At 33.1% G+C, this 7,236-nt stretch overlaps 1 protein-coding gene across 1 annotated transcript in view; it reads left to right on the top strand.

Annotated features, from left to right (window-relative positions):
* The first annotated feature begins 1,257 nt into the window (after positions 1-1,257).
* LOC137656345 (uncharacterized) overlaps positions 1,258-7,236 on the top strand; it is a 239,123-nt gene continuing 233,144 nt past the window's right edge. The window contains exon 1 of the mRNA XM_068390517.1: positions 1,258-1,406. The gene's annotated coding sequence lies outside the window, so the exon portion shown is untranslated. The remainder of the gene's footprint in view (positions 1,407-7,236) is intronic.

The raw sequence follows: 7,236 nt of genomic DNA, 5'->3' as shown, positions 1-7,236 counted from the left end.
TTACCAAACAATTCTTCTCTCAAGGGGTTAACTAATGCACTGTAATTGTTCAGTGGTTACTTTCCTTTTAGTAAGGGTAGAAGAGATTCTTTAGCTATGGTAAGCAGCTCTTCTAGGAGAAGGACACTCCAAAACCAAACCATTGATATCTAATCTTACGTAGTGCCATAGCCTCTGTACCATGGTCTTCCACTGTCTTGGATTAGAGTTCTCTTGGTTGAGGGTACACTCGGGCACACTATTCTATCTTGTTTCTCTCCCTCTTGTTATTTTGAAGTTTTTATCCACTTGTTATTTTCGTGGTTTTATAGTTTTATATATTTCAATATTATTATTGTTCTTGAACTTATCTTGTAGTTTTTCCTCATTTCCTTTCCTCGCTTGGCTAGCATCCTGCTTTTCCAACTAGTGTAGTAGCTTAGCAAGTAATAATAAAAATAATAATAATGCATAAAATATGTTTTTTTATTGAAATTTTCTGTTATGAAAGATAGCTCTTACTTATGGCTTTAAAAATACTTGTATTTATTACATAAAACTGTCCTCATTCATTATAGAAAAATAGTTTTCGTTTATAACAAAAACTTTCTGAAATAGTTTTTGTTCCAGCAATAAGAATTTCCTTTAGCATAGGCCTAGTTAGAAATGAAGATATCGAGAGAGAGAGAGAGAGAGAGAGAGAGAGAGAGAGAGAGAGAGTTTTGCTTAACATCAGTGCACATATTGCATCTCACTTTAGGAAGAAAGTTCATGTACCTGGACAAACTTGTGCGTCACTTATATAATGCAACCCCCTTGACCAGTGCACAAATGTGGATCTCTCTCTCTCTCTCTCTCACACACACATACACATACACACACACACAACAACAACAACAACAACAACAACAACAACTTCTGCACACTGGCCAAGTGGGGTCAGGGGGTGTACTACATAGTGACGTAGTAAAATGTCCGTGTACATCCACTTCTTCCTAAAGTGAGATGCCAATTAGGCATTTATTCGTATTAAGGAAAACATTTCTTAATATACTTATAAACTAACTGTTCTCGGTATTTATTTGTAAAATTATAATGTTGTTTATTTAGTATCTTTATTGTATTAATTTTGATTTATGCTTAAAATTTAAAATTATTAAAAATTATTAAGATGAAAATACAATACTTGGCAACTCGTGACCGGACCAGGTGAATGGGGTCTCTCTGGGAATCTAAGGAGTAGAGACTCCGTAACAGGTTTCTTTAGAGTCAGGCTGTCGTGGTGGAAGGACGTGTTTTTTTTCGCGCGATTTAAGTTAGCGTGTATATATATACAAGGATTCTTGTGTTTTTAGATATAGTTTGTTAGTGACTCTTATCTTTTATCCTTGGATAATAGTGAAGGAATTCATTCTTGGATAATTCAGGTAATGTATTGTTTTGGAGTTTTGTTAAGTGATTGGGGAATAATTTTTATTGTATCGACTGACGTTCGATTATGGATTGGTTATATATTAAAAAAAAATGTTTTAAGCAACGTCGAAATGCTGTGATAAGGACTATATATATATATATATATATGTATATATATTTATATATATATATATATATATATGTGTGTGTATATATAAATTTATATATATACAGTATATATATATATATATATATATGTATGTATGTATATATAAATTTATATATATACAGTATATATATATATATATATATATAATTATTTAGGTACATTTAAATGCAAAAAAAAATACATTTAAGGTTAAAACTATTCACCATTGACCAATTTGTACAGCCAAATTATTTGGCAACTCGCCAGGATACGTAAAACAACTTATAAAGCAAATTCAAGTAATTTCATGACTCAAAAAAAAGTAAAAATTTTCAATTTGAAAGGTCAATGCTGCGCTAAATGTCAGTGATGGCAAAGTGCTGTGTATGAGGCTAAAGTCCATGCAAAATGCTGGGGACGGATTTTACATGTGCAAAAGTAGGAATGTTTTGATGTTGTATGTGCAAAATTACGTGTACGATGAACTGTTCATGCTGCAGTTATTGTTACCGGGGTGGGTGTGCTACTGATGAGCTGTTTTTTGCAAGGTTACATAAGAAATGTAGATGAATAGACTAAGAAATCGTAGGATACATTATTATTATTATTATTATTATTATTATTATTATTATTACTTGCTAAGCTACAACCCCGGTTGGAAAAGCAGGGTGCAATAAGCCCAGGGGCTCCAACAGGGCAAATAGCCCTGTGAGGAAAGTATATAAGGGAAAATAAAATTTTTGAGAAGCGTAACATTAAAATAGATATTATTATTGTTGTTGTTGTTGTTGTTGTTGTTATTACTTGCTAAGCTACAACCCTAGTTGGAAAAGCAGGATGCTATAAGCCCAGGGGCTCCAACAGGGAAAATAGCCCAGAGAGGAAAGGAAACAAGGAAAAATAAGATTTTCAAGAAGAGTAACAACATTAAAATATATATTATTATTACTATTATTATTATTGTTGTTGTTGTTGTTATTGTTATTATTATTAATTGCGAAGCTACAACCCTAGTTGGAAAAGCAGGATGCTATAAGCCCAGGGGCTCCAACGGGGAAAGTAGCCCAGTGAGGAAAGGAAACAAGGAAAAATAAAATTTTCAAGAAGAGTAACAACCTTAAAATAGATATTATTATTATTATTATTATTATTATTATTGTTGTTGTTGTTGTTGTTGTTATTATTAATTGCTAAGCTACAACCCAAGTAGGAAAAGCAGGATGCTATAAGCCCAGGGGCTCCAACAGAGAAAATAGCCCAGAGAGGAAAGGAAACAAGGAAAAATAAAATTGTTCAAGAAGAGTAACATTAAAATAGCCTATAAAAACTTAAACAAAACAAGAGGAAGAGAAACAAGACAGAACAGCTTGCCTGATTCGATTAAACTATTTTTAGCCATTGTTTGTATTGCCAATAGGCCTATAGATTGTTTATTTTGCCAATAGGCCTATGGATTGTTTATTTTGCCAATAGGCCTATGGATTGTTTATTTTGCCAATAGGCCTATGGATTGTTTATTTTGGCAATAGGCCTATGGATTGTTTATTTGGCAATAGGCCCATGGATTGTTTATTTTGGCAATAGGCCTATGGATTGTTTATTTTGGCAATAGGCCTATGGATTGTTTATTTTGGCAATAGGCCCATGGATTGTTTATTTTGGCAATAGGCCTATGGATTGTTTATTTTGGCAATAGGCCTATGGATTGTTTATTTTGCCAGTAGGCCTATGGATTGTTTATTTTGGCAATAGGCCCATGGATTGTTTATTTTGGCAATAGGCCTATGGATTGTTTATTTTGGCAATAGGCCCATGGATTGTTTATTTTGGCAATAGGCCTATGGATTGTTTATTTTGGCAATAGGCCTATGGATTGTTTATTTTGGCAATAGGCCCATGGATTGTTTATTTTGGCAATAGGCCTATGGATTGTTTATTTTGGCAATAGGCCTATGGATTGTTTATTTTGCCAGTAGGCCTATGGATTGTTTATTTTGCCAATAGGCCTATGGATTGTTTATTTTGCCAGTAGGCCTATGGATTGTTTATTTTGCCAATAGGCCTATGGATTGTTTATTTTGCCAGTAGGCCTATGGATTGTTTATTTTGGCAATAGGCCTATGGATTGTTTATTTTGGCAATAGGCCTATGGATTGTTTATTTTGGCAATAGGCCTATGGATTGTTTATTTTGGCAATAGGCCCATGGATTGTTTATTTTGGCAATAGGCCTATGGATTGTTTATTTTGGCAATAGGCCTATGGATTGTTTATTTTGCCAGTAGGCCTATGGATTGTTTATTTTGCCAATAGGCCTATGGATTGTTTATTTTGCCAATAGGCCTATGGATTGTTTATTTTGCCAGTAGGCCTATGGATTGTTTATTTTGCCAGTAGGCCTATGGATGATTGATAATTTAAGGGATAACGAATTATATATCTCTGCGTGCTTCTAAAATGAAATTGTCAATTTAGATGTTGCAGTGAATTTAGTTGCAAGGAATTCTTTATTGACGTATCGAGCAATGAAGTGGTTGACTCGAGTTATCTGAATTTCGAGTCTCATCTGTTGTGAGATGCAATGTCATCGAAGGGCGTGATCTGTTTTGGTGAAAGTCCTTGTGTCCTTATGTTAGGGAAACTGTAGGATTGTCGTTAAAGTTTTTATCTTGCAATTGCATTTTTTCTTGTTTACATCGTCTCCACGTAATATATTTGTCTGTGGCTTCGATCGTTATCAAATTTACACATAATTCAGCTATAGTAGAGTTCTCTTGCTTGAGGGTACACTCGGGCACACTGTTCTATCTAATTTCTCTTCCTCCTGTTTTTTTTTTTAGGTTTTTGTAGTTTATATATGAAAGATTTATTTTAATGTTGCTACTGTTCTTGGAATATTTTATTTATTGTTAATTAATTCTCTTGTAGTTTATTTGATTTCGTATTTCCTCTCCTCACTGGGCTGTTTTTCATGTTGGAACCCTTGGAATTATAGCATCCTGTTTTTCCAACTAGGGTTGTAGCTTAGCAAATTATATATATATATATATATATATATGTCTATAAATAATACGTATGTATATATATATATATATATATGTGTGTGTGTGTGTGTGTGTGTACTTTCATTTATCATTCTGCCTGGCCTTCCCTGGTCCTAACATGGGTAGAGAGAGGGCTTTGACGCTGATCATAAAATATATGGTCAGTCTCCTGGGCATCGTCTTGCTTGCTAGGGCAATGTCACTATCCCTTGCCTCTGCCATTCATGAGCGGCTTTTAAAACCTTTAAACCTGTTGCATCTCTCTCTCTCTCTCTCTCTCTCTCTCTCTCTCTCTCTCTCTCTTTTATGTAGTTTTATTGCTCTCTCTCTTTTTATGTAGTTTTATTGCTCTCTCTCTCTCTCTCTCTCTCTCTCTCTCTCTTTTATGTAGTTTTATTGCTCTCGCTCTCTCTCTCTCTCTCTCTCTCTCTCTCTCTCTCTTATGTAGTTTTATTGCTCTCTCTCTCTCTCTCTCTCTCTCTCTCTCTCTTTTTTTTTATGTAGTTTTATTGCTCTCTCTCTCTCTTTTATGTAGTTTTATTGCTCTCTCTCTCTCTCTCTCTCTCTCTCTCTCTCTTTTATGTAGTTTTATTGTTCTCTCTCTATCTCTCTCTCTCTCTTTTTTTATGTAGTTTTATTGCTCTCTCTCTCTCTCTCTCTCTCTCTCTCTCTCTCTTTTTTTTTTTATGTAGTTTTATTGCTCTCTCTCTCTCTCTCTCTCTCTCTTTTTTTATGTAGATTTATTGCTCTCTCTCTCTCTCTCTCTCTCTCTTTTTTTTTTTTATGTAGTTTTATTGCTCTCTCTCTCTCTCTCTCTCTCTCTCTCTCTTTTTTTTTTATGTAGTTTTATTGCTCTCTCTCTCTCTCTCTCTCTCTCTCTCTCTCTTTTTTTTTTATGTAGTTTTATTGCTCTCTCTCTCTCTCTCTCTCTCTCTCTCTCTCTCTCTCTTTATGTAGTTTTATTGCTCTCTCACTCTCTCTCTCTCTCTCTCTTTTATGTAGTTTTATTGCTCTCTCTCTCTCTCTCTCTCTCCTCTCTTTTATGTAGTTTTATTGCTCTCTCTCTCTCTCTCTCTCTCTCTCTCTCTCTCTTTTTATGTAGTTTTATTGCGCTCTCTCTCTCTCTCTCTCTCTCTCTCTCTCTCTCTTTTATGTAGTTTTATTGCTCTCCTCTCTCTCTCTCTCTCTCTCTCTCTCCTCTCTCTTTTTATGTAGTTTTATTGCGCTCTCTCTCTCTCTCTCTCTCTCTCTCTCTCTCTCTCGATGGGTATATAGTCCGTTGACCCGACTGTACTCTTACGTAACCTTGAAATATTTGCTGTTTCAAGACCTGGTTAAAGACCTGGAAGATAACAAACAGTCTTCTCTACCGGCAAAATAACGGATTTCTAAGTGATTATTCAACGCCTTTGGCAAAGTTAACTTTGAAAAGATTTGGACCGTTTCTCTCGGATCGAGCCTTTGGGGACTTTGCCTAAAGGATGGCTGAGAGCTCTCTTTGGTTTTTTAGTCGCGTAGGTTAAACGCATTCCAGGTAAAAGATCAACATTCCTTGCAAAATGTAACCACAATGATAATGATAATAATTATGATGATTATTGTTATTATTATTATTATTATTATTATTATTATTAATATTATTATTATTATGATGATAATAATAATTAATAATAATTATTAAAGATAACAGTTGATAAATAATAATAATAATAATAATAATAATAATAATAATATAATTAATAATAGTAATAATATAATAATACTGATAATAATAATAATAATGATAATAATAATAATATTAATAATAATAACAATACTATAATTAATAATAGTAATATTATAATAATTAATACTGATAATGATAATAATAATAATAAATAATAATAATAATAATAATAGTCTCCCCCACTAGGCTACAATAGGCTTCTGAAGGGGAAACAATTCCTAATTCTATAGATTTTTTTTTATCTCGCTGTTAGTCTAGACGCAGAAGCGACTGTAGCTATACACAAACTCTAATAGGCCTATTTTAGCTGGTTTAATATTTTGTTCCATACACAAACGCTCGTAATTAAAGTTTTTTTTTTTTGTTATTTATATTTTATTCATTTCAATTTAACAACAAGTAAATATAAATGTAGTTTTCCGTCTCGACATTTAGTCGTAGGTCTAAAAATCGGTGGAGTCAATAGTCACTCAGTGGTATTATTATTATTATTATATTATTATTATTATTACTATCCAAGCTACAACCCTAATTGGAAAAGCAAGATGCTATAAGCCCAGGGGCTCCAATAGGGAAAAATAGCCCAGTGAGGAAAGGAAATAAGGAAATAAAGAACTGAAGAGAACAAATTAACAATAAATCATTCTAAAAAAAAGTAATGTCAAAAGAGATATGTCATATATAAACTATTAACAACGTCAAAAACAAATATGTCATAAATAAACTATAAAAAGACTCATGTCCGCCTGGTCAACAAAAAAGCATTTGCTCCAACTTAGAACTTTTGAAGTTCTACTGATTTCTCTAGACTTACTATTTCTTATTCATGTTTTTCCTTTAGCGCTGTTTTTAAAGACCCATTTGAGGTATTTAGCTTTGCTAAAACTATAAAACTGAGTAAATTAATCTTTGTTTAAAAACTGAATT

Source organism: Palaemon carinicauda, chromosome 17, assembly GCF_036898095.1.
Source record: "Palaemon carinicauda isolate YSFRI2023 chromosome 17, ASM3689809v2, whole genome shotgun sequence".
NCBI classification, from domain to species: Eukaryota; Metazoa; Arthropoda; class Malacostraca; order Decapoda; family Palaemonidae; genus Palaemon; species Palaemon carinicauda.
The sequence above is the reverse complement of the archived record's forward strand: the minus strand, read 5'-3'. Positions and strand labels throughout refer to the sequence as shown.